Genomic DNA, 7,649 nt, shown 5'->3' on the forward strand with positions numbered 1-7,649 from the left:
ACAATAGATCCACCACAACAAAATACCCCCTCCCCAACAACAATTGACCTCCCACAGCAATATTAGATCTAATGCAACAAAATACCCCCCCCCCCCCCAGCAACAATATATCTCCTGCAACAATAGATACACCACAGCAAAATACACCCTTCCCCCAGCAACAATAGATCCCCAACAACAAAATGCCCCCTCCCTCAACAATAGACCTCACACATCAACACATGCCTGACTGCATTGTGCCAAGTGTAAAGTTTGGTGGAGGGGGGGTTATGGTGTGGGGTGTTTTTCAGGGGGAGGACTTGGTCCCCTAGTTCCAGTGAAGGGAACTCTTAAGGCAACATTTTGGACAATTTCATGCTCCCAACTTTGTGGGAAGAGTTTGGGGATGGCCCCTTCCTGTTCCAACATGACTGCCCACCAGTGCACAAAGCAAGGTCCATAAAGACATGGAGGAGCCAGTTTGGGGTGGAGGAACTTGACTGTCCTGCACAGAGTCCTGACCTCAACCCCATAGAACACCTTTGGGATGCATTAGAGCAGAGACTGTAAACGACCCATTCTTTCACCAATGTCTGTAGAAGCCGTCTGCATGCCTAGGGGCTTGATTGTATACTCCTGTGTCCATGGAGGGGATTGGAACACCTGAATCCAATTATTTGGAGGGCGGGGCCAATACCTTTGGCAATATAGTGTGTGTGTGTATATATATATGGGAGACCTGTGTGTGTGTTGTGCATGTTGTCCCTGAAGTTGATGTGTTGAAAACAGAAGAATTGGGCAAGTCTAAGGATTTGAGTGACTTTGACAAGAACCAAATTATAATGACTACATGACGGGTCAGAACAACTCCAAAACTGCAGCTCGTGTGGGATGTTCCCGGTCTGCAGTGGTCGGGACCAACCAAAAGTGGTCCCAGGAAGGAAAACTGGAGAATCGGTGACAGGGTCATGGATGGCCAAGACTCATCTATGTGGGGAGCAAAGGTTGGCCTGTGTAGTCTGATCCAATTAGTTCACATTGCTGAAAACCTTAATGCTGGTTCAGATAGAGAAGTGTCAGAACACCCAGAGTGCATCACACCTTGTTGTGTATGGGGCTGTGTAGCTGCAGACTGATCAGGGTGTCCATGCTGACCCATGTCCACAGACAAAAGTGCCTACAATGGGCATAAAAACAGGACCACAGAGCAATAGAAGAAGGTGTATTCGAGGTGTTGACTTAGCCTTCAAATTCTTCAGATCTCAATCCAATCATACATCTGTGGGATGTGTTGGAAAACCAAGTCCAATCCATGGAGGCCCCACCTTGCAGTTTACAAGACTTAAGGGATCTACTACTGGGGGCTTGGTGCCATATACCATAGCATACCTTCAGAGGTCTAGTGGAGTCCATGCGGCAATATGTTAGTGCTGTTTTGTTGGCAAAAGGGCTGTTCTGGCAACAAAAGAGAACCTCCTCAATATTAGCTGGGTGGTCATTATGTTATGGCTTACAAATCATTATGTAACCAGACAGTTTTAGACCACATAGAAGTTACACCATCTATACTATTATATATAACTTATAGCCGACCATACAATTGCTATGGGGGTCCAAAAGGGTCTGGTTATATAGTGATCTGTGCAAGTAGCAAAGCATTTGGGAATCCATTTGGATACAATAAATATATTTATAGTTTGGGACCCTCGCTATGATTGCTATGCAAGCAATTATTATCCAGCAAGAACGCAGTGACCTGACATCATACTAGCAGGGAGGTTCCAGAATATCCTTAAAGTGTTATACTGGAGAAAGAGTAGTAAATGCTTGGCATGGACTTCCAGCGGGGGTAGATAGTCAACAGGAAGTGAATTTAAACATCCTTGGGATAAACATAGATCTATACTTGCCATCTCTCTTCTATATAGTCTAGATCAGCCCTTTTACCCTCAGAGGAACCCTTGGAAATATTTTTAAAATAAAACCAATTCTTTGGTAGTCAATGGGAAAAATGTCCCCCATACAGTAGCGGTCAGAATGTCTCCCTCATAGACAACAAAAAAGATAATTGGTGTCATGCTTTTGACTGTGTCAAGTGGCCTTGACCATGGAACTCTGTGGGCACCATCAAATGAGAGGTCAGTAAGTCCACAGCTTAAGGAACCTCTAGCAACCTCTGAAGGAACCTTAGGGTTCCATGGAACCCTGGTTGAGAATGGCTGTTCTAGACAAACTGCCCTTAAGTTGAAGGCTGGAGAAGCAAGGGGGGCCTTTAGGACCCATTCACACCATTTCGATGCAGCACAGTGGTGGTCAGAATGTCGTCCTTATGGACAGCTAAAAAACATCAATGGTGTCATGCAGCTGACTCTGCCAAGTGGCCTTGATCCTAAAACTCTGGGCACCATAAAATGAGAGGTCAGTCAGTTCACAGCTCAAGGAACCTCTAGCAACCTCCGAAGGAACCCTAGTTGAGGATGGCTGTTCTAGACAAACTGTCTTTGAGTTGAAGACTGGAGAAGTAAGGGAGGCCTTTAGGTTCCATTCACAGAATGCCACCCTTATGGACAGCTAGAAAGATAATTTGTGTCATGCAGCTGACTCTGCCAAGGGGCCTTGACCCTGGAACTCTATAGGCGCCATCAAATGAAAGGTCAGTCAGTCCACAGCTCAAGGAACCCCTAGCAACCTCTGAAGGAACCCTAGTAAAGGCCTGGAATGGACTTCCAGTGGGGGTAGTCAGTCAACAGGAAGTGAATTTAAACATTCTTGGGATAAACATAGATCTATACTTGCCATCTCTCTTCTATATAGTCTAGATCAGCCTTTCTCAATCTTTTTACCTTTAGAAGAACCCTCGGAAATATTTTCAGGTCTTCAGGAACCCTTACTAAAACCAATTCTTTGCTGATCAATGTAAAAAATGTCCCCCTTACAGTGGAAGTCAGAATGTCTCCCTCACAGACAACAAAAAAGATAACTGGTGTAATGCTTTTGACTTTGTTAAGTGGCCTTGACCATGGAACTCTGTGGGCACCATCAAATGAAAGGACAGTCAGTCCACAGCTCAAGGAACCCCTAGCAGCCTCTGAAGGAACCTTAGGGTTCCACGTAATTCTGGTTGAGAATGTCTGTTTTAGATAAACTGCCCTTGAGTTGAAGAGTGGAAAAGCAAAGGGGGCCTTTATGGCCCATTCCCACCATTCTGGTGCATTAATGTGTGGTGCCTAGGGCAGGTTATTCGTGTGAATAGGCTGCCTAACCCACCAAAATGGTGTCTGTAATATTTCTGGCAGTGATCTACACAGCAACTCACATTAGAGCGTTGTACTGGGCTTCAACATCAGTCAGAAGGGTTACCATCCAGAAAGCATGGCACCGCATTTCCCCAATGCATGTAATGAGCATTGCGTGCCTTAAAGCAAAGCAATAATGTGAATGGGCCCTTATGATTCTGTTATGGGTCCCCAAAACATGTAGTTATATCCCTTGTGTAAATTATTACCAACATTTTCTGCTAATTAAAAACAGTTTTTATAGGTTGGCAATTTTATGCTTAATTCTGAGTTTATTTGTACATATATAATATATTATTTCTTGGGATTATTGTTACTAATTATATATTGAAGTTACTGTAGTGGATACATAGTGTATTCTGCAGAGATATAAAATGTACTTCACGGTATTACTTTATATCAGGGGTCTCCAAACCACGGCCCGCGGGCCACATGCTGCTGGCTACAAGATGTTATCTGACCCGCAGCTGATGTGCACAGTCTCTGCTCTGATGGGGTCCCTGATGTAAAGGGGGGACTGCTCTGTGAGGGGCCATTCTGATGGACGCTCTGATGTAAGAGTGGCTATGATGGGGGCCCTAATGTAAGAGGGGACTCTGTTGGGGACTTTGATGTAAGAGGGGACACTGATGGGGGCTAAGAGGGTAATCTGATGGGGGCTTTAATAGGCACTTTGATATAAGAGGGTTCTGATGGGGACCCTGATGTAAGGGGGGACTCTGATGAGATATTTGATGTAAGAGGGGGCTTTAATGGGACATTTGATGTAAGAGGGGACTCTGATGGGGACCCCGATGTAAGATAGAGCTCTGATGGGGATCCTGATGTAAGGGGGGACTCTGATGGGGACCCTGAAGTGAGATGGGACTCTGATGAGGACCCTGATGTAAAAGGAACTCTGAGGGAACCCTGATGTAAGGGAAAACTCTGATGGGGACCCTGATGTAAGGGGAAACTTTGATGGGGCCCTGATGTAAGAGGGGACCCTGATAGGCACTTTGATGTAAGAGGGTACTCTGATGGGGTCTAAGAGGGGAATCTGATGGGGGCTCTAATAGGGACTTTGATATAAGGGGGCTCTGATGGGGACCCTGATATAAGATGGGTCCCCTGATGTAAAGGGGGACTCTGATGGGAAATTTGATGTAAGAGGGGGCTCTGATGGGGACCCTGAAGTGAGAGGGGACTTTGATGAGGACCCTGGGGCGGACTGACCATTTAGCCACTCGGGCACTGCCGAGGGCCCAGGGTCAGTAGGGGGCCCCATGAGATGACCCTGGTACCTTTCATAGGCTTTTTTGGGTGTGGTTGAGTGTGGGCTAGGACACAGGGGCCCCATGATTTCCTATTGCCCAGGGGCCCATGAGTTGTCAGTCTGCCCCTGTGAGGACTCTAATGTAAAAGGAACTCTGAGGGAACCCTGATGTAAGGGGAAACTTTGATGGGGACCCTGGTGTAAGGGGAAACTCTGATGGGAGCCCTGATGTAAGAGGGGACTCTGATGGGGGCTAAGAGGGGAATCTGATGGGGGCTCTAATAGGGACTTTGATACAAGGGGGGCTTTGATGGGGACCCTGATGTAAGATGGGGCTTTGATGGGAACTTCGATGTAAGAGGGGGCATTGATGGGGACCCTGATGTAAAAGAAACTCTTATGGGGACCCTGATGCAAAGAGGACTTTGATGAGAAAAGTGCAGAATGGGTGTATTTTTGTTTGACCTTTATTAATGGCTCAGGTTTAGTTGAAATGTCTTTGCTTTGCTTTAGTGAAGTTCTTTCTCTGTTGTGAATCATATTGTGCCAATTACAAAAAAGAAAATCTCAAAGGATTCATTCTCTTGTAAATCATATATTTTTTTAGCCCGCAGATATTGGTCCTCGTACTGAAAAGTTCAGAGATCCCTTTATATGGTTTGGACATTGATAGCTTAGTAATGATTTCCTGACATTTCTATTGGTTAGCGGTGAGATGAACTATTATTCTCCTGTATGGTATATATACTACTGAGTTGTCTTCACACATTGAAGTCTATATCGCTCACAATCTATAAGGGGAAAGCACATATTAAATCCATGAGATTTGTCATAAAATAATTAAAAAATAATTAATAAATAATGAAATAAAACATCAATTTCCACATTTATAAAGATTCCTGCAGGTGTATTATTTGTATTTTGAATACCTGGGATCTTCTTTTCTGACAATGAGATGTTGTGATGATTGTACACATTTAGTAGAGGTATACCTAGTGGGAGAGGAAAGAAGAAAAAAAAAAGGGGGGGGAGGGGAGTAAGGGGGAGCGGAAGGGGAAGGGATGGTATGTCTTGTGCAGGTGGGGTGGGGACTGATCTAGCCTGAATTCCATACTAATACAAGAAAACTTATTCCTGCGCCAAAACTTTCCAAATAACACTCTAAAAATGCTGCTGTGCCAATCGTGAAAACACAAACAATATAAATATAAATAAACAGCGCAAATTTAGATAATTAATCAATATAATAAATCATTAAAATAAGTGCATAAATTATTCGTGTTTCCCCTTAATAATGAACAAAAACACCCAAAAGTCCATGTGCTGAAGACATAATTGAATTGTAAAAATAAAAAAATAAAAAAATATAAAAAAATATAAAAAAATGAAAGTGCCAACTTCTTTTCTTCAAAAAATATTTTCACCTTCCACCAGTGCACACACCAACATTGAATACACTCACCAGAACTTGGTGAGTAAAAGACCTTTAAGGAATTTTAGGGATCCTAAACCCTCTTTGGTGCCACGCTAGGGAAAATCTTCACCCTCCGAATAGACTCCACCATCCAACCAAAAGAAAAAAACTCACATAGCATAATATTGTCACACAATAGTAACTTATTCCAAATCGAGATTAAGGCCACTCACATGTTAAACACTTGTTAAAGGCATGTTTATTATGTATAACAGGCTTCAGTTCCAGCAGATATACAACCTTTTCCTTCCAGGACTCTCACATCCACAATGGAACAAGGACAAAACTCCTCTTAGACCAAACAGTGAACCAAGATGGCCGCTGGAACGCACCGCTCCGCGTGCGTTCCACTCACCGGAAATGACATCAGGCGCATAGAGTGTGGACAGGAAATGCGTCAACGCGTTTCGCCCCTCCCATAGGGCGTTATCAAGACACCCATCTCCCGTCCTCACTCATTTAAATATCAATGTAATGCCCTCCCCTCCAATTTAATTGGTCAGACCACCTCCCAGGATAATTACAGAGGCTGCTCCTCCCACTACAATGAATGGGAATATCCTCCTGCGCTTAGTATGGGTGAGTCCCTATCCTAACAGCTGCTATCACTCTGCCTTAACCAATAAGTAATAAAGTATCAAAACCAAAAATAGTGAAGCGCTAGAATGAATCCCTAAATACACACACAGTGCATATAATACTAAGTGAAAACCATACCTCATAAAATAAAAAAAATAAAAAAAAATTTATATCCGTGACTAGAGATGAGCGAATCGAACCAGGCGAACCGGAATTCGAGTCGAATTTCAGGAAATATTCGATTTGCGTCGAAACCGAAATTTTGCCTACTTCGGGTGCGCGAATCGAACATTTCCAGATCAGCTGGCAAAAGTGTCCCTGCAGTGAGCTCCGCTATTTCTGACAGTTCTCTGACAGAAGGAACACATGTTTAGCGGTTGAAACATTGTATCTATTAGTTTACATTTAGGATACAGATGTTTCAACCGCTGTACATGTGAAGAAGCTGTGAGAGAACTGTCAGAAATAGAGGAACTCTGCACATACACTTTTTGCCGGCATGGAATTATTCTTCTTTTCATCCTACTTCTTCTTCTTCTTCTTCTTCTTCTTCATCCTCATCCTCTTCTTCTGAGGATGAGGATGAAGAAGAAGAAGAAGAAGTAGGATGAAAAGAAGAATAATTGCAAGCCGGCAAAAAGTGTATGTGCAGAGTTCCTCTATTCTGCAGATACACTTAGAGGAGCTCTGCAGATACACTTAGAGGAGCTCTGCACATACACTTTTTGCCGGCTTGGAATTAATCTTATTTTCATCCTACTTCTTCTTCTTCTTCTTCTTCTTCATCCTCATCCTCAGAAGAAGAGGATGAGGATGAGGATGAAGAAGAAGAAGAAGAAGTAGGATGAAAAGAAGAATAATTCCAAGCCGGCAAAAAGTGTATGTGCAGAGTTCCTCTATTCTGCAGATACACTTAGAGGAGCTCTGCAGATACACTTAGAGGAGCTCTGCACATACACTTTTTGCCTGTTTGGAATTAATCTTATTTTCATCCTACTTCTTCTTCTTCTTCTTTATCCTCATCCTCAGAAGAAGAAGAAGAGGATGAAGAAGAAGAAGAAGAAGA

This window comes from Staurois parvus, unplaced genomic scaffold (assembly GCF_062004578.1).
Source record: "Staurois parvus isolate SC_StPar_1 unplaced genomic scaffold, SC_StPar_1.0 ptg000575l, whole genome shotgun sequence".
Taxonomy (NCBI): Eukaryota; Metazoa; Chordata; class Amphibia; order Anura; family Ranidae; genus Staurois; species Staurois parvus.